The following is a 20,380-nucleotide window of genomic DNA, read 5'->3' as shown; positions in this document are numbered from 1 at the left end:
TTTGCTCCTACTAGATAAGATCTAAATTTGGCTATAGCGGAAACTACAGCGAGTAATTCTTTTTCAGTTGTTGCGTAGTTAAGTTGGGCAGCATCTAGGGTTCTAATGGCATAATAAATGGCATGTAATTTTTTATCTTTCCTTTGTCCTAGAACGGCTCCAACTACATAATCACTAGCATCGCACATTATCTCAAAAGGTTCCGACCAATCAGGTGGTTTCATAATGGGTGCAGATACTAATCCTTGCTTTAAAAGATTAAATGCGTCAGTACATTTTTCATCGAAAATGAATTCAACATCTTTCATTAAAAGTCCAGTTAAAGGTTTAGTTATTTTGGAGAAGTCCTTAATGAAATGCCGGTAGAATCCAGCGTGTCCAAGAAAGCTTTGGACTTCTCTGATAGTTTTTGGGGGTTTTAGGTTTTCTATAACTTCTATTTTAGCTTTATCTACCTCTATACCTTTTTCGGAAACTATATGTCCTAAAACTATTCCTTCGGTTACCATGAAATGACATTTTTCCCAGTTTAGCACGAGGTTTACCTCCACGCGTCTCTCCAGGATTTTCTCAAGGTTAGCAAGACAATTGTGGAAATCAAATCCGCAAACCGAGAAATCATCCATAAACACTTCCATGATACCATCTAGGTAATCTGCAAAGATTGACATCATGCAGCGTTGGAAAGTAGCTGGGGCATTACAGAGGCCGAACGGCATTCGTCTGTAGGCAAAAGTTCCATAAGGGCATGTAAAGGTAGTTTTTTCTTGATCTTCGGGGTGGATAGGTATTTGGAAGAATCCAAAGTATCCATCTAGATAGCAGAAGTAAGAGTGTCTGGCTAGACGCTCCAACATCTGGTCTATAAATGGTAAAGGGAAATGATCCTTCCTAGTTGCTTTATTTAATTTTCTATAATCTATACACATCCGCCATCCTCCTTCTAAATGTTTTGCTACATGTTCGCCTTTATCGTTTTGCACGACTGTGATGCCTCCTTTTTTAGGTACTACATGCACAGGGCTCACCCACTTACTATCCGAGATCTGGTAGATGATACCTGCCTCAAGTAACTTAAGAACTTCCTTTTTAACAACATCACTCATTATAGGGTTTATTCTTCTCTGATGTTCCCTAGAGGGTTTTGAATCTTCTTCTAGTGAAATCCGATGCATGCATATAGATGGGCTTATACCTTTCAGGTCAGAGATATTATATCCTAAGGCTGAGGGATATCTTCGTAAAACATCTAAAAGTTGGTTCGTTTCCTTTTGGCTCAAGGTAGCACTAACTATAACTGGACGGTTCATCTTTTCATCGAGGAACTCATATCTCAGGTTCTTAGGCAGTTCCTTAAGTTCTAAGGTTGGTTTCTTAGGGCATGGCATAAGATCTGGGGTAAGGGATAAACATTCGTAAAGGTTATCATCGATGTAGGGTTTCTTAAAGTCATCATCTTCCCTTATGAGATTTGATGGTAACTTAATTGTTTTTATAATTTCTTTTTGTTCTAATTCTCTAACACATTCATCAATGATATCTAAGGCATAACACGAATCTCCCATCACAGGTGCCATAAGAAATTTCGAAAGTATAAATTCTATTTTCTCGTCACCTACCTCAAATGTCAACTTTCCTTTCTTGACATCTATTATGGCTCTTGCAATCGATAAGAATGGTCTACCTAGAAGGATTGGTATATCATTGTCCTCTTTGATGTCCATGACAACAAAATCAGTAGGGATAAATAACTGACCTATCCTAACAAGAACATCTTCTAAAATTCCTATCAGATATTTAACAGATCTATCGGCTAACTGAAGTGACATCTTAGTGGGCTGTAATTCTCCTAAGTTGAACGTCTCACAAACTGCTAAAGGCATTAAGCTCACACTAGCTCCTAAGTCTAGAAAAGCTTTTTCGATGACATGATTACCCAAAAGGCAAGGAATGGAGAAATTTCCAGGATCTTTATCTTTCTTTGCTAATTTTTCCTCGGAAATAGCATTACGTTCCAAAGGCTTCGGATCATCAAGTCTACGTTTGTTGGTAAGGATGTCTTTAAGAAACTTTGCATAAGAAGGTATTTGGGTGCTGGCTTCTGTGAAAGGGATTTCTACATGAAGTTTTTCTATAACTTTAATAAATTTTTGATATTGTTTATTGATCTGGGTTTGTTTGAGTCTTTGGGGATATGGTATAGGTGGTTTATATGGCGGGGGTGGTACGTAAGTTTTATCTTTAGGTTCTTCTCCTTTTTCTCGACCTTCCTGGTTTTCAGATTCCTCTGGTTCTTTTACTTCGTCCTTGGGTTTGGTACATTCCTTAGAAGTTTCGGGTTCACTCAATCTAGGGTTTGGTGGCTCATCATAAGCGTTCCCACTTCGTAGGGTAATGGCATTGGCTTGTCCTCTCGGATTTTGTTGAGGTTGTCTAGGGAATTGTCCTCCAGGTGTAGTCTGAGGGGCTTGGTTTAAAGCTACCTGAGAGATCTGGGTTTCAAGCATCTTGGTATGAGTAACTATTTGGTCAACCTTGGTTCCTAACTGAGTAATCAATTCGTTAACATGAATGTTTTGGTTCATGAACTCCTTGTTTTGTTGGGTTTGAGCGGTGATAAAATTTTCCATAATTTTCTCAAGGCTCGACTTTGGTGGTACAGGTTGCATAGGTTGATTTGATCTAGGGGCTTGATAACTAGGTCTCGGAGGTGCATTATTTTGGATTAGGTTATTGTTTTTATAGGAGAAGTTCGGGTGATTCCTCCATCCAGGGTTATCGGTATTCGAGTATGGGTTCCCTTGGGTGTAGTTCACTTGCTCAGAGTGGGTTTCGTTTAATAGAATGCATTCTGCAGATTGGTGTCCTTTGGTTCCACATATCTCACAATCCAACAAAACTGCGGCTACAGTATTCGGGTTTATGCACATATGCTCGACTTTGAGGGCTAATGCGTCCATTTTAGCTTGTGTCATGTCTATAGAGCTTAGTTCATGCACTCCTCCTTGGGCTTCCTTCTTCTCAACTGTCGCTCGTTCGACTCCCCATGATTGATGGTTTTGAGCCATATCTTCGATGAGGGCACTAGCTTCAGGATAAGGTTTGTTCATCAGAGCACCGCCTGCGGCAGCGTCGATGGTCATCTTTGTGTTGTAATGAAGTCCATTATAGAAGGTTTGAATGATTAACCAATTTTCTAAACCATGATGTGGACATGCTCGTAACAACTCTTTATATCTCTCCCAAGCTTCGAACAATGATTCTCCTTGGTTTTGGGTAAATCTAGTTATATGGTTTCGAAGAACGGCGGTCTTACTCGGGGGAAAATATCTAGCAAGAAATACTCTTCTAAGGTTATCCCAAGTCGTAATGGAATTGGGTGGAAGGGAATCTAACCATGATAGGGCTTTATCTCTGAGGGAAAAAGGAAATAATCTTAAACGTATTGCCTCAGGAGAAGCTCCATTGGTTTTAAAAGTGTCTGCTAATTGAAGAAATATTTTTAAATGTTGGTTTGGGTTCTCAGTAGCGAGACATGCGAATTGTCTCTGTTGCACTAGTTGCAACAGGGATGGTTTAAGTTCAAAATTATTAGCTGGGATGGTTGGGTTTACTATACTAGAACTAGGTTCTTCGTTAGATGGTTGAGCGAAGTCCTTAAGAGGTCTTTGGTTTTGATCTTCGGCCATAGCTCTCTTAATTCTATGAAAGCATAAACGTGCGCGAGCGTAACGTTCAGGTTCCGCCAGAGGGTATACTAAGCTTAAACTTTCGGTGCTGCGAGTTCTTCGCATTGACCGGCGGGAAATAGCCTAAGTCTAAACGATATAACAACAGGAAAATGAAATTTGACGAAATTGGTCCCCGGCAACGACGCCAAAAACTTGATGCGGTGTTTCGCAAGTATACGAACGCGTCAGAGTAATATAAAAGATTATCGAATCCACAGAGACCAAGTGTCAATCTATCGTTATCTGTTGTTATGGTGTTTATCAAAGGCAATCTAAATAAGTGTTTTTGGAGTGTGCAATGAAAAGTAAAGTGTGGAATAAAGATTAATTAATAAAGACAGGGTCGAATGTAAGTCACGTAATATATTAATAATCCAAGTACTTGCTAATAGAGCTACTTATGGGCAATGTTTCCTACTTTGAAAAGAACTAATTTAACAGGAACTGTCGCTTTCGCGTATTCAGAACCGAGTTGTACTCCCTAATCAAACCCTCTTATTGTCACTTATAAAAAGGCGCGCATTGCGTTAGAGTAGTAAACCTATTTTTAAGAAATATAGTATCTTTACTAAGTTGAAAAGTATTATAACCTGGATTTCTTAACCAAAAGAGGTTCTCACAAACCAGACTCTAAACTTATAAACGCGTCCGAAAATAGTTTTAAAATCTCTTTTCTTCTTAATGTTAAAAACTCCTAATATAGTAAACAAAGCGCTTTCGCTATTTTTGAAATAGTTAAAAACAATTAAGTTTAAAAAGACGTTGGACGACTTCCGATCTTACCCAACGGAATTGAAGTGTGGGAAAACTTAAGTTGAAAGTTAAAATAGCCCTTAAGTGTTTCTACGAACAATTGTACGGATTATCGGTTCAATTACGATCCTTACATTCTAACCTTATAGATTTAGTTAGACATGGTAAAGTAAAAGTGCATTAATTTAAATAAAAGTAGTGCGAGTGTGGAAAGTAAATAAAAGTAGTGCGAGTGAGAGAAATAAATAAAAGTAGTGCGAGTGCGGAAAATAAATAATTTAAAGCGAGTGCGAGGAAATAAATAATTTAAAGCGAGTGCGAGAAATAAATAAAGTAAAGCGAGTGCGAGAAATAAATAAAGTAAAGCGAGTGCGAGAAATAAATAATTTAAAGCTAGTGCGAGAAATAAATAAAGTAAAGCGAGTGCGAGAAATAAATAAAGTAAATCGAGTGCGAGGAAATAAATAAGATAAAGACAAGTAATAAAAACTTGCTCCAAACGGAGGGTTGAATAAATTGCAAAGCAGAAATGAAAATGGCGGCTGGATTAACTTCCTTCCAAAGTGCTCTAAACTCGATTACAGACTCTATCAAAGACTTGATTACACAATTGTGGTAACACTCCAATGCGAAGCGATTACCACTTTAAAATACTGAATATATGCCTAAGTGAAACAAAGTTGCTTCTGAGTTTGCCTCTATTCTAAGTTTGGATGATTGTAAAAGTGAATTCGAGTTTCTATTTATAAGCAAGTAAAAAGATAGAAATGACTTGGATGCCCTTCAACTTGAAAATGGGAGGGAAAAACTTTCCTCTTGTGGCGGCCGCCACAAGGCCATGGCGCCCGCCACAAGCACAAAATGAGGCGCCTTAGTGGAAGTAGTGGGGAATGTGGAAGTTGAGGGAAGTTGAGCTTGGACACGTCATGGCAGGGTCTATGGCGCCAGCCATGGGGTAGGCCACAAGAACAAAATGCTGAATTTTAGGGTTTTTGGCTCTTTTTCGCTCCTTTTCTCGATCGGGGCTCCGATTAAAGTAAAAACCTGAAAACAAAGAAAAACATAGCAATAACACAACAAAATGATAATAAACAACTAGAATGCATGTGAAATCGGAGTCGAAAATACGGTAAATTTCAGTGTTATCAAGCACAACAAGCAGATTATATCACACATACATATATACAAACATCACATATATACAAATATATACACACAAAAAGTAGGCTAAACCCACTGGAGACTACTCCCCAGCAGAGTCGCCACTTAATTTCGGTAGCGGTAAATTCATGATCATCAAGCTATGGATAAGCTAGACATCAAATAACAAGAGTCGCCACCTCGATTTTATTGTTTCCAAGGGAAAAGGGAAAAAGTACGAACAAAACCCAAAAGTAAGAAGTTTTCAAATCAAAACTAATAAAATGTCAGAGATTACAGGTAAAGGGGTTGGTTACACAGAGGGAAGGTGTTAGCACCCAAAGTGTCCTAGGTACTCCTAGAGAGACCTTTTTGTATGCATATGTATTTGGTACAAAATGATGTTTACAAACAAATTGAATGGGGGGATGAGAAAAGAGTTCATTAATTATATTTTTGTGTTTGACAAGCCCTTCGGACTTGTGCCTACGTACCAACATAAAAATGAGGGATCAAATCCTCATAGTTTGTGATACAAATTTCAAAGTGGATGCATTGCTTTTAACAAAAATTAAGTTTGAAAGGCACGAAGGCCGAAAAATGGTTTGAATGAGTTAATTCTTTTTGGCTTTTTGAAAGTTTAAGTCAAGTATATTTAAGTTTATATACAAGCTTGATTTAAGAAAAGAAGTTTGAAACTGCAATGGCATAAGGCCAAAGTTTTTATCTTTTTGCAAAATGGTCCAAGTTTAGAACAAAATAAGCTCAATCAAAGAATATTTTGAAAAGGGAGGGAGAGATTTCGAAATTAAAGAAATGGGGAGAAAATGAATAGACTAATCCTATGCACAAAATTAAAAGTTGAGAGTTGAAAAGATCTGACCAAATGGGTAGCAATCCAATAGACAAGAATGTCAATAGAAACCCAGAATTCCCTTGGACATTTAGAATCAAGCAACACACAAATGCACAATTATATTATCTTGAAGAGCAAAGGCATCAAATAAAGATAGCCACATCCAAGCTTTATCTATTCTATGATCTTATTCAAAATAGCCCATGTGACAGATGAATTCCACAAGTCACAGGTTAAGAATAACAGCTTCATAATGATGATGTTGCAGATGAACTCAGAAGGATCTTGAATGATGTATCAGATGAGGTTTCAAATTGCAAGTACTTGGTTTCTCAATAAGTTGGCATTGGCCAAGTCCTTTAGCATAGGAATGTTGCCTAAATTCTAAGTCCATTTGTCCAAGGTCAAGCCAACAGTCCACATAAAAGTCTTTTAGGGTTTTTGTTGTTATTATGTACATTAATGGTCAAAGACCACACAAACAAGTAAAGTATATACAAACAAAGTATATCACACAGTATGGTATAAGTGGACAAAGTGAAAATTGCATTAACATAAACAATTAGAATGATATGAACAATGGCAAATGAAATAGAGTGCTAAAAGTAAATTGCATTAAAGTAAAGGCTTGAAATTAAAAGTTAGTAGTTAATTGGTTAGAAGTTAGTATTGTTTTGCTTTTGCATTTCACTTTCAAGACATTCTTTGGAGAACACTCAACCCACTTATCACAAGCATGAATCCTTGAGCCAAGACATCTTCCAAAGGAAGGAAAAAAGACCAAGTTTCCACACAATACCATGAAAGAGGGGAGACTTACTATCTCACTAACTAGAATGCTATGCCTTTTTGTGTCACAAATTTAGCACTATGTTAAGCAATCGTAATTGGACTTATGTAGAAGTCACAACTATTTGAGGTCGGGCAATAGAATTTTGGTGTTAATGCATGTTAGAGACATAGTATAATGGACTATGCTCATGAAACATACCACACACAAAAAGAATATGCAAAAGAAGTGGCCTAATCTCATCCATACTCATGTTAATTTTTCAATCAACTATGCAAAAGAGGTGGCACTTATTCAAATTAAAAATACTAAAATAAGGCATTTGAATTAAATATGGTTTGTCAAATTCCTAAAAGCTCATCAAAACACCAAATAAATGGCCATGAGATTTATCATAGGTCAAACAAGGTCAAAGGAACTTGGAGAAAAAATTTCAAATTTTTTAAAGACTTAAAAGTATTTTTAAACAATTAAAAACAAATGAAAAATCAATTAAATCATGAAAAATATTAATAATGATCCAAAAAATAGTTTTAATTCAGAATATGAAAGAGGAAATTATTTGAAATTTTTTAGTGAAACTCTCATATTTTTTGGATCAATATTAAAATTAATATGAATTAATGAAAATAAAGCAATTAAAATGAAATTCAAATAATCAAAAAAACGTGGACCACTTGATCTCCCTCATTAATTGAGGTGGCAGATCAAGTGGCCACCAGTGCGTGTTCCATGGTGCACTGTAGTCAACGCGACATAGGCTTGGTATTTAAAAGCAACGCACGGGATTAAAACAATTTGAACCAGATCAATGGCTCTAAACACATCCAGCACATCGTCGGCGTCCAAAGGCCGATCATCTTCTCCGGTGACCCTAGTCGGACTGGTTCACTCATCACCATCAAGAAAATGAAAAAAAAGGACATGATCTGAAAGAAAAAATGGCATAGAGCACGAACCTGACCTCAATTTTAACTAACTCCACATATATAGAAAGATATGAGGAGTTGAATTTTGAGGTGTGTCAACTGAGTTGCTTCGATTTAACCTCTAAGCAACTCAATCTTCTTGCCTACATTGGTAGAACTTCAGACAACCAAAGATCCAAGAGAATTGAGTAGAATTAAGAGAGAATCGAAGAGATGAAGTTTTCTGAAAATTACCTTCAATGTTATGCAGTTCTTGATATTGCTTGCTCCAAACACGATCTGATCACCCTTGAGAAGCTAGCAGGAAGTGATTAGAGAGGTTGCAAGGCTTTGGATCCTGGAGTTCTTGAATCTCCAACAGTTGAGATTCAAACTCAAATTTCAAGTTGAAATTTATCAGGTTTTCCTTTGGAATGAGAGGGTTTCAGTGGGGGGAAAAGCTGGCGCGCAAGATGTGATTCAAGTAAGCACATAGAGCATGTATTTAGATCATGAATGAATGATATTTGCACACTTCAAATTTTGTCCAAATTTAGCAATGTTGATGGCACGAGTGCATGGGCATATGCAGGCCCATGATGCAATGCAAAAAGGTCCAAAATCAATCCAAATGAAGTCTGAATGGAAGCTTGATTGGCAAGGAAAAGTGAATTGAAGTTTTAAAGCTTGATTCTTGCCAATGATGCATCTCTGTTAAACCCACGCGCAGACCTAGCAAACCTCATCCAAAATGCATGAACTTGGGTTCTTTGGAAAGCCTGGATCAAGGGGAACAAGTTTGATGTTCAACACTTTTTCATTTGGAGCTTGGAACATGGAGAATTTTGAGGTGGAAGTTTGGAAATTTCAACATGTTGAAAAGTTTTCTAAGTGTCAAGCTATATACTTCAATATTCCACCTTTCTTAGCTTTTTATGTGAGCTTCAAATGAGAAAGGTGTCTTCATCAAAGTTATATGTCTTTCAAAGGCCTTAAAAATGGTCACCAATTTCATGTCATTTGGGTTTGGAATGATAGAGTTATGCATTTTTGATGTTTGGAAAAATCACTTGGTCAATGGCCTTGGGAAGTTGGAAATATTTCATCTCATAAGAAATAAGCAAGTTATGGCCTTGGGAAGTTGACTTTCAAATTAGGTTTTAGACAAAATGACCTATAATGTTTCAACATAGAAAATGATTTTCCAAGCAAAACTAGCTCTAGGTCTCAACATGAAAGGTGTTTTGAATGTCATTTAGAGTAACGTTTATCTTGGAATCATTTTCATATGGTGAAAATTGTAGGAGATAGGGTCTAGGAAGACCCAGTTTTGATCAGATGAATTCATCTGGCCAACCACTATCAACCAACTTGCTAACCTTCAATTCCATTGACTTTCTTGGCTCATGGTAGCTCATATATTCATAAGATGATGAATTTTGAAGTGCCCCTTGAGGAATTTGATCAATTGGTGAGATAGCTTGTTGGAGAAGTTACTTAAGATACCTAGTCAAACTAGGGTTTCCAAGGCAAATCACTTCCAAACTCTTGAAGAAAACTTGATCAATATAAGATGTATGAATTAATGGAACTCATACATGATGCTCATAACCATTCTTGGATCAATTCATGGTTGTGCTCTTTGTCATGAGGGTCTCAAACCCTAGATATGAACTTGATGAATCAATGGAGATCATGCCCTACCTACAAAAGAGTTAGGCAAATGCAAAGACATATTTTTTTATTTTGGTTAGTAAAATGATAATATACAAGTATGATACAATCACAAAGTGCTTGGTGATCTCTCCCAAAACAAACCCAATGAAAGAGGGGCAAAGAGGATGCCAAGGTATGATCCCAATGCTAATACTTATGATGAAATTACATGAGGGATCTTAGGGTCAAAATTAGGGTCTTACACATACATCAAATATAAAATTATATACACACAAAAGAGTAGGCTAAACCCACTGAGAACTGCTCCCCAGCAGAGTCTCCACTTAATTTTCTGTAGCGGTAAATTCATGATCATTAAGCTATGGATAAACTTAACGTCAATTAAACCAGAGTCGCCACCTCGCTTTTATTGTTTCCAAGGGAAAAGGAAAAAGTACGAACAAAAGTCAAAGATAAGAAGTTTTTAAATCAAAACTAGTAAAATGCCAGAGATTACAAGTAAGGGGTTGGTTACACAGAGGGAAGGTATTAGCACCCAAATTGTCCTAGGTACTCCTAGGGAGCCCTTTTTTGTGTGTACATGTGTTTTGGTATACAATGATGTTTGCAATAAATAGAGTGTGGAGATGAGAAAAAAACTCATTAATTATATTTTTGTGTTTGACAAGACCTTCAGACTTGTGCCTATGTACCAACATAAAATGAGGGATCAAAACCTCGTAGTTTGTGGTAACCATTTCAAAGTGAATGAGTTGCTTTTAACAAAAGTTTAAGTTTAACAAAGGCACAAAAGGCCTAAAAAGGTAGGAATGAGTGTTAGTTTTTTTTTGTCTTTTGAAATTTTAAGTCAAGTATAGTTAGGTTCAATTACAAATCGGATTAAGAAAAGAGTTTGAAAATACAATGGCATAAGGCCAAAGTTTCAAATTTGCAATAAAGTCTAAGTTTAGAAAACACAAGCAAAGAAGATTTTTAAAAAGGGGGAGAGATTTTAAATTAAAGAAGGTGGGAGGAGATGAAGTGACTAATCCTAAGCAAAAATTAAAAGTTAAGAGTTGAAAAGATATGACCAATGGGATGCAATCCAATAGACAAGAATGTCATATAGAAACCCAATTTCCCTTGGACTTTAGAATCAAGCAATATCAATACACAAATGGTAAGGTGAAAAACAAGGCATCAAATAAAGATAGCCACATCCAAGCTTAGCAACTCCATGATCTTCTTCATAATCTCCCATGTATCAGATGCCATACTCCTTGAATGGTTAAGAAATAGGCATTAGACACAGGTCCAGAGTAACAACTTCATCAAGACCATGTAGCAGATGAACTCAAAAGGGATCTCAATACTTGCATCATATGAAAGTTCAGTTCCTAATGACTGGCTTCAGAAAAGTTGGCATTGGCCAAGTCCTTTTGCATAGGGAATGTTGCCTAATCCTATGTCCAATGTCTCAGATCAAATCCAACAGTCCACGTAACTCTTTTTTAGAGTTTTTGTTTTCATTATGTACATTAAGGTCAAAATACCTCAAACACAAACAAAATACACAAACAAGTATCCACAATCACAATATAATCACAAGATATGGCTCAAGTGAGCAAAGTGAAAATGACATTAAAGTAACAAGTTAAATGGTATGAGTAATGGCAAATGAATAAAGACTTGAATTTAAAATGCAAAAGGTAAATGACTTGAAATTAAAAGTTAGTCAAATGTTAGTTGATTAGAAGTTAGTATTGCTTTTGCTTTTTTAATTGTTTAAGTCATTCTTTGGAGAACACTCAACCATCTATTCATAAACATGGATCCTTGAACCAAGACATCTCCCAAAGAAAGGAAAAAAGGCCAAGTTTCCACACAATACCATGAAAGGGGGGAGACTTACAATCTCACTTACTAGAATGCTATGCTTTTTGGATCAAAATTTAGCGCTATGTTAAGCAATCGTAATTGGACTTATGTAGAAGTCACAACTATCTGAGGCCGGGCAATAGAAATTTTATTGTTAATGCATGTTAGAGATATGGTATAATGAACCATACTCCTAAAACATATCACACTTAAAAGAAAATGACAAAAGGGTGGACCTAATCTCATCCATACTTATGTTAATTTTGCAATCAACTAGCCTTAGGATATAGAGATATCATAGGTCAATGAAATGGATAAGGATAGAATTAGATTAAGATGAAGAGGGAGGTGGAATGAGATCAACACAAATTGGTCAAAGGGGGACATTTATCAAATTAAAATCATTCATTCATTTTGGGAGATGAAATGTATATTTCATCAATCCCCTAAATCCAATAATTTTAATCTAACAAAGTCAAATCAACCTTGACCAAGGCTCAACAAAAATAGTCAAACTCAAGAAGTCAATAAAAATAGCTCAACACAATTTATTTGTAATTAAACAATTAAAAATCAATAAAAAATGCATTAAATTAAATTATGGTTGGTCAAAATCTTAAAACCTCTTCAAAACACCAAATAAATGGCCAGGAGATTTACCATAGGTCAAACAAGGTCAAAGGACCTTGGAGGAAAAATTTCATTATTTTTGGAAATCTTAAAAGTATTTTTAAACAATTAAAAATATGTACAAAAACAATTAAATCATAAAATATATTAATATTGATCCAAAAAATAATTTTAGTTCAGAAAAATAAAGAGGAAAATATTTGAGAATTTTTGGTGAAAGTCCTATAAATTTTGGATCAATATTAAAATTAATATAAATTAATGAAAATAAGTCAATTAAAATGAAAATCAGAAAATGCAAAAATACGTGGACCACTTGATCTCCCTCATTAATTGAGGTGGCATATCAAGTGGATCAGAGCGCGTGTTCCATGATGTTCCCTAGTCAATGTGCCACACGCGTGGTAACAAATTTGGACGCTCAAGATTAAAACAAAATAAGAGGATCCTGTGGTCTGGAGACATGCGAACACATCGCTGGAGCCAGGGCTCTGGTCTTCTTCTCCGGTGGACCACACCGGACTGGTCCACCCTCATCCATCACCAAAAAGAAAAAGGAGGACATGAATTTAAAGTAAAAATACTCAGGAGCTCGAATCTGGCCTCAATTTCACCTAACTCCAAGTATATTGAAAGATACAGGTAGTTGAATTTTGAGGATCATGATCTGATTTGCTTCGATTTGACCTCAAAGCAACTCAATCTTGTTGCATACATTGGTAGGACTTCAGACAACCAAAAAACAACAAGAATTATGGAGAATTAAGTGAGAATCGAAGAGATGAAAAATTCAGAAATTCACCTTCACTGCAGGTTCAGATGGACACGATCTTGCTCTCAATTGTGCTTGGCCTTACTCTAAATGCTTGATGGAGTGGAAATGGATCTAGAAAGAAGCAGGACTCTTGGAGATTTAATTCTCAAAACTGTGGAGATTCAAACTCGATTTTCAATGAAAATCCTCAAGGTTATCCTTTGAATGTGAGGGTTTAGGGTTAGAGATTCAAAGTTGGCGCGCAAGGGTCCTCAATTCTTATCATAGACACTTCTATTTATAGGCCAAGGCAAAGATATTTGCACACTTCTTTTTAAAGTTCAAAAATAGTAAAATTCCTTTGCATGTATGCATGGGTGTGTGATAGGCCCATGTAATGATGCATTCATGTCCAAAATCATGTGCAAGCAATGCTGAAGTCATGTTAACAAGCCATGCATTCGTGTGTGGAAAATGGAAGTTCAAATATGCCAAATGGTCATCCAACTTTAAGCCATGCGCAAGTCACTCATACTTTATCCAAATGGGATGAATTTACACTTTTTGGAAATGTTAGATCAAGAGGATCAAATTTCATGTTGAACACTTTTTCATTTGAAACTTCTATCATGATGAATTTTGAGGTGGAAGTTTGGAAAATCAAACATATCAAAAACAATTCTAAGTACCAAGCCATATGTTCACTTCTTCCACCTTGAGTAACCTTTTCTATGGCCTTAAAATTAGAAACGTTCCTTCATAAAAGTTGTAGCTATCTCAATGTTCTTAAATATGGTCACAAATTTGACCTCATTTGGATTTAGCATGAAGGAGTTATGCGTTTTAGAAGTTGAGGAAAATCACTTGTTCAATGGTATTGGCCCAAAATGACCTATAATATCTCCTCATATCACATGCATTTAAAAGTTGAGTTTGCTCTTCCTACAAACATCAAAGTTGAAGTATACATCTTGAATTTGATCATGCAATTTGAATATCTTTCATATCATAAAAATTGAGCAAGTTATGGTCTTGGGAAGTTGACCTCCAAATTAGGGTTTAGACAAAATGACCTATAATATTTCACCATAAAAAATGACTTTCCAAGAAAAAATAGCTCTTGAACTAAACATGAAAGTTGTTTGGAATGTCATTTATAGTAACTTTAATCTTGGAATGATTTTCATATGACAAAAATTGTAGGAGATAGGGTCTAGGGAACCCCAGTTTTGATCAGTTGAATTCCTCTAGTTAACCACCATGAACCAACTTGCTAGCTTGACATTATCTTGTCTTTTGGGACTCATGGAGGATCATATATGCATAATATGATGAAATTTGGAATATACATTGAAATATTTGATCAATTGCTAAAGAAACTTGTTGAAGAAGTCACATAAGATACCCAAATGAATTAGGGTTTCCAAGGCAAACCAACTCCAAACTCTTGATGATTTCTTGATCAAAGTGAAGATCATAGGTATTCATATATGATTATTAGAGCCATAGTAAACCACTTCTTGATTGAGCTCCTTGCAATTAGGGTCTTAAGCCCTAGATGTGAGCTTGATAAAGCATAGGTGAGCATGTGCACTACCTACAAACGAGTTAAACTATACAATGACATATTTTTGGTATTTTGGTTAGTGAATAAATAAAGAATGAAGTATTATATAATCAAATGTTCTTGGTGATCTCTCCCAATGTAAACCTAATGAATGAGGGGTAAGGAGGATGCCAATCTATGATCCCAATGCCAATGCATATGATGAGAATAGCATGAGGGGTCTTAGGGTCAAAATTAGGGTCTTACAGATGGCCCATAGGGATCATACATTGAATCAACTCTAGGTACAAAGAAATCATCATGGTGATCATCCACACCAACTTGAGAATCTCCATGAGCAGGAACATATAAGGTGTTAGCAACATTCAATTTGATATATACCCCTTTAGGACCCTATTCCCTACAATAGGATTAACAATAGACACATTAGCAACAACCCTCTGGTTGGCTTCGCAATTTTCTTCTTGTCATGAACGACATTCTTCATGACATCTATGAGTTTCGCCAGCTGGGCTCTCACTTGAGTTAACTCTTCTTGGAAGGAGTCCTGGTTTTGTTCTAGCTTGTCCATGCTGATTCTTTTGCTTAGCTCGAGTGTTGTAAGAGTGCTAGGAAGTCAGCTTGACAACGAGAATTACTGAATAGAAGGCCAAGAAAACGGTAAGATCATATGGGTGTAATATGAGATGCATGATTGATGCATGATGTATGCTTATTTTTGTTTTTATTCTTGGGGAAATCTTATAAGATTCATAATGCAACAATAAACATTATAAAATGGCAGATAAAGTAAGAACACTGAATTCAAGACAAGTCAAGCATTTTATTCATGAATTTTATATTACATTTACAAAGAGGTATAATAAAGTAATTCAAAATATGAAAAAGGGAAACAGTAAAGTTATGGTCAGATAACACGCTTTGCTTTCTGTTCCGCAATTCCTTCAATTCAACTTTGAACCTCTTCATCATGCGATTACAGAGGTAGATAAATCGGAGTATAGAGAGTGGAGTAGTATTCTCATCAGCATCTTCTAGAGCATCCTCTAATTTCCAAGGAACCTCCTTGGTGAACTCGTTGTAGAACCTCACTAAGCAATCATACTTGGCTCAGTACATAGTAGCAGCGGGTTGCAACAAGTTGATATACCCAACATAAGTATCAAGAAGACCATTCATATGAGTCTTCTCATTAAGCCAACCCAAACTCTCATTCTTCATAACAGAAAAATGATCTCTCCAATGTTCGACACTCAAAGTGGCAAGTTCAACTTTATGACACTTCTCTCTCCAAACTAGAGGTGTGATGTAGGAAACTCTGATTGTTTCCTTTTTGAGACGATGTTCCACTTCAACCTTTCCATTAATGTCATGGAGGGAAAGATTGAGTTTCTGAATCTCCAGGTCAGATTCATCTCTCAATGCCTTCTTCTCTTTAACATCCAACTCGAACCAACGGTGGTTGTTGCCACGCACCTTTTCCGTCTGCTTCAAGTGTTTTCTAAGAAAAGTCAGTCTCATATCAGCTTGAGCTAAACCATCTTGGTATTTCTCTTTGAGGTTCTCCTCAATTTTAGCCTTCTTTCTGCTTTCTGTTAAGAGCTCAATGTCTTATTCACTCTTTCTCTTGAGCTTAGCCTGGTCTTTATCCAATGCATGGAGCTTTGATTGCAAGTCTTCATTTTCTTTGGTTAACAGTACGATAGTTGCTTTCATTGCATCGACTTCTTCATTGGAGGCATATACTGGTTCTAGTTCCGAGGGAGGAATCTGAACATCTATAGTGTAAGGTAGCTTTACTTCTTTCGCCCTTTGTACTACCCACCGGCGATACGACTCTTTAGCTCGACAATCACGTTTACCCAACTCTTTACCTTTGTGATGAATTTGAGTCTAAGCTTGTTTAATCTTTTATAACAAATTTGGGTTCTCTGCTCCTAAACCGGGTAAGAAGACATCTTTCAGTAATTCAGCCTTAGGTTCATTCTCTATCAAGTATCCCAACTGTCTCATGGCCAACGAGGGGTTATAATTTATGCAACCTCGAGGACACATGAGTGGCACATTCGGGAAGTCTCCACAATGATAACTTGCTATATCTTTGAAGTAGGAAGATGCCAAACCACAACTTCAGCAGTAAGGGAAGAAAACTTCTGAGACCACCTCAAGTCCTTTAAGAAGTCTACCCAAGGCCCCTTTTGAGGCATGTGAGACAAGAGCCATATGTACAACAGTGGAGCATAACTCAATACCACACCTTTTCTCTTTTCGTGCCTAGTGTGTACACAGTAATACATATCAGACACCAATGCAGGGACATGATTCCCAGATATGAACACACTAATGATAGAAGGGTTTATATGTTCATCATAATATAGGAATAAGACGACTCCATAAATCAAGAGGGATAGAGTAGTACTGAAGGGAATCCATTTCCCTTCTTTCTCCAAGGCCCATGCCTTATATTCCTAGAACTTCGTAGAAAACCCCCTAGGTCCCAGACCAAGGGTTACCTCTTTAACAAATAAGTGAAATGCTTCGACAACTGATTCAGGAATCAACATTTCACCCAAATTTGTGAAGGAAAGGTGATCTTTCACATACCAACCTAGAAGCATCTCGTATTCTTCAATTGTCGGAACCAATTGAAAGTCTTTGAAGGTAAAGCATCTAAGTGGTGGATCATAATATTGAGATAAGGCCACAAAGGATGAGACGTCTACAAAGGTAGTAAGAAGATCCAAGATCTGTCCATATCTACAGATGAAATTATTCTTTTTACATGGAGTAATTTTGTTGCTGAAAGCCAAGAGAGTATCCACTCTTGTTAGCTTGAACTTGAGTGGAAGGGTATTCTTCTTATTTGATCCCATATTGGAATGTTCACTGCACAGTTACAAACCCTTAGGATTCTCCGAAAATAAGGCCCAAGTATGTATGCAATGCAATATGTTATGAATTCATATGATACAAGAGAACAAGATCATTGTAGATTCAAGATATGTTGGAGGCTAAGTTTCCCTACAAGAAACTCATATACCCTCACAAGGTGAGTACTAATACTTCTGAAGACACTTATATTCACGGAGAATGAGGCGATAAGTATCGTTATCGCCACAAGATAACTTGTGAGTCAACAATAATTTCGGGATGATCTCCTCTAACTGTAGTTGCCTTTAACTTCAAAAGACAATGGTTGTCTAAAGGTCCCCAGAGTCATGGACCCTCTTTGGAAGAATGACTGTCAGCAGGAACGTGACTCGTGTGCCAGTGTAACTCTAAAAAGAGTCTACTCCAAGCAAGATATCCATATCTCCCCCTCAAGATAACTACTTCCTACAGGTCAATATGAAGAGCCTCTTATCTTAGGTAAGCTCTCTAGGCATGTGTATTGGGATTTTCTTTCCATAGTATCCACCCCACAAGATCACAACAATATATATATATATATATATATATATATATATATATATATATATATATATATAATTATATATATATATAACAGGAATGGATAAATAAAGCAAGTGATTACAGAGATAAACACCCAAGGAAAAGCATACAGGCAAGCTAGGCTTGACTCGCTTTAGGAAACTTCTGTATAGTCCCCAATAGAGTCGCCAGCTATCGCACCGTGAAAAATACATAGTCACCATATGACTTTATTTATTCCAAAGGAAAGGGAAAATAACGGTAAAACCCCAAATGAGAATGGTCTCACAACCCAGAGCGGATTCAGAATTCGGTTATGCAAAGGGAAGGTATTATCACCCCTCATATCCATGGTACTCCATGGTGTAAGACCCTAATTTTGACCCTAACATCCCTCATGGCATCCTACCATTGCATTTGCATCTTGCCTTAAGGATCATAGCATCTTGGCTCCTTAACCCTAGGGTGGGAACTTTTGTGAGTTGGTTTGAGATCACCAAGCATGCTTGAATTGTATATTATTGCTTTTATTATTTTTTTTACTAACCAAAAGCACAAAAATATGTCACTAACATCTTTTCTTTGTAGCTTGAGCAGTCACAAGATCCAAAGCTTCTAGGTGGCCCCATGTTCATTAAAATGGCAAGGTGAAGGGGAAAGCAAGCATGAAAATGGTTCACAAGGCTCTCATTCATCAAATATGCCTCCCAAGTATCTCAAATCATCATTTTGATAAAAGCAAACCAAAGGGCTTGAGGCTTGTTTCCCAAGGAAACCCTAATTCAACAGTGTTTTGACTGTGTCTTGCTCATGAAGCAACCTCAACCCATGATCAAATACAATCAAGGGAAGTTCTTCCATTCATCATTTAATGCATATTTGAGCTTATTTGAGTTCCCTCAATCCTCAATTCATCAAGATATGAGGTTTGGACTTGAGAAGTTGATCAGTCAATTCATCTGACTATTTTGTAGTACACTGAGACCTAACTTTTGATGTGTTTGTCAAATGGAGATGACCCCAAGAGAAAAAATGTTCTTAAGAGAACCATATGAACAACTTTCATGTTCATCAAAACTCCATTTTAAGCTTGTAAGGTCATCATCCATTTCAAAACATTATAGGTCATTTTGACTGAAACCCTAATTTTGGGTCAACTTCCCAAGAACATAACTCATTCATTTTTCATGATTTTGAGGTGGGATCAAATGCATTGGAAATTTTAAGGTGTATACTTAATTTGTTATGTTGGACAAATTTTCATAATCCTAAAAGAAATACATGTGATAATGCAAAACATTATAGGTCACTTTGGACCAAATGCATTGAAATGTGAAAAAGTCCAATTTCCAGTGCCCATAACATCTTCATAAAAACTCTAAATGATGCAAAATTTAAGTCCAAATTGATTATCTTGAAACGATCTACAACGTTGATTTTGGAGGTTTTGTCATTTGGAGCTTGCATCATTGAAACAGAAGGGCTTGAAGTTTGGACATTTTTGAAATTTTCACATGTACATGTTTTGTACCTTACACTTCATGATCATTTTTCACCAATTTCCAAATTTCAAATGAAGTTTTGGTCAACATAACAATTGATCCTCATGCCAAAAGCTTTCCACCATTACCCATAAGGCTATGTTTCAGTTTTGGAAATACCATTTTCGAAGGGATGAACAATTTGGTACAACTTTGGAAACTCATTGAAATTGCATTGCATGAGCTCAGTACACATAATTTTCACGTCCATTTTGATTCTATTTGGCATCAGCTTGCAATTCTAAGTGGAATTGGGCCCTCCATGCGCCTATACAGGCCCATGCATCGAGGCCCTTTCCATCCATGCACATGCTTTGATCATGCATATCAGCCACCATCTGCTATAAATAGAGGGCCAAGGCTTCATAATTTCACAACCTAATGGCACCTGTTATGCTGCACGAATCATTCCATAACCATACTCAAAGGAACTCACTCTTTCTTTCAAAGTTTTCAAATCTAAATTTCAATTTCCTTGATTGATTTTTTAGATCTACAGTTCCTAAGCCTTGCTCACCTTGATCCATAGAATACACTGCAAGCATAAGCATCAAGAGATCGTGCTCTCAAGCTCCTCATTTCAAAGGTTTACATCCAAACTTGTTTTCTTCGAATCTCTTTCTATATAGCTTCTTTATTGTTGTTGCTGGGTTGTCTGAAGTCCTCTCCATAAAGGCAATCATTTTGTGCTTTGAATTTTTAAATTACATCAAGTTTCAGTTGAACACCATAAAATTCAAGCTC

The 20,380-nt window shown here is 36.6% G+C and overlaps 1 non-coding gene across 1 annotated transcript; it reads left to right on the top strand.

Moving 5' to 3' along the window:
* The first annotated feature begins 3,198 nt into the window (after positions 1-3,198).
* Positions 3,199-3,305, top strand: LOC127098851 (small nucleolar RNA R71). Its single transcript, XR_007793537.1, has one exon. It is a non-coding gene; the product is annotated as a small nucleolar RNA R71 (small nucleolar RNA).
* Positions 3,306-20,380: the final 17,075 nt, after the last annotated feature.

The sequence above is a fragment of the Lathyrus oleraceus genome, chromosome 6 (genome assembly GCF_024323335.1).
Source record: "Lathyrus oleraceus cultivar Zhongwan6 chromosome 6, CAAS_Psat_ZW6_1.0, whole genome shotgun sequence".
In the NCBI taxonomy this organism is placed as follows: domain Eukaryota; kingdom Viridiplantae; phylum Streptophyta; class Magnoliopsida; order Fabales; family Fabaceae; genus Lathyrus; species Lathyrus oleraceus.
This window is presented reverse-complemented; position numbering and strand designations above follow the sequence as displayed.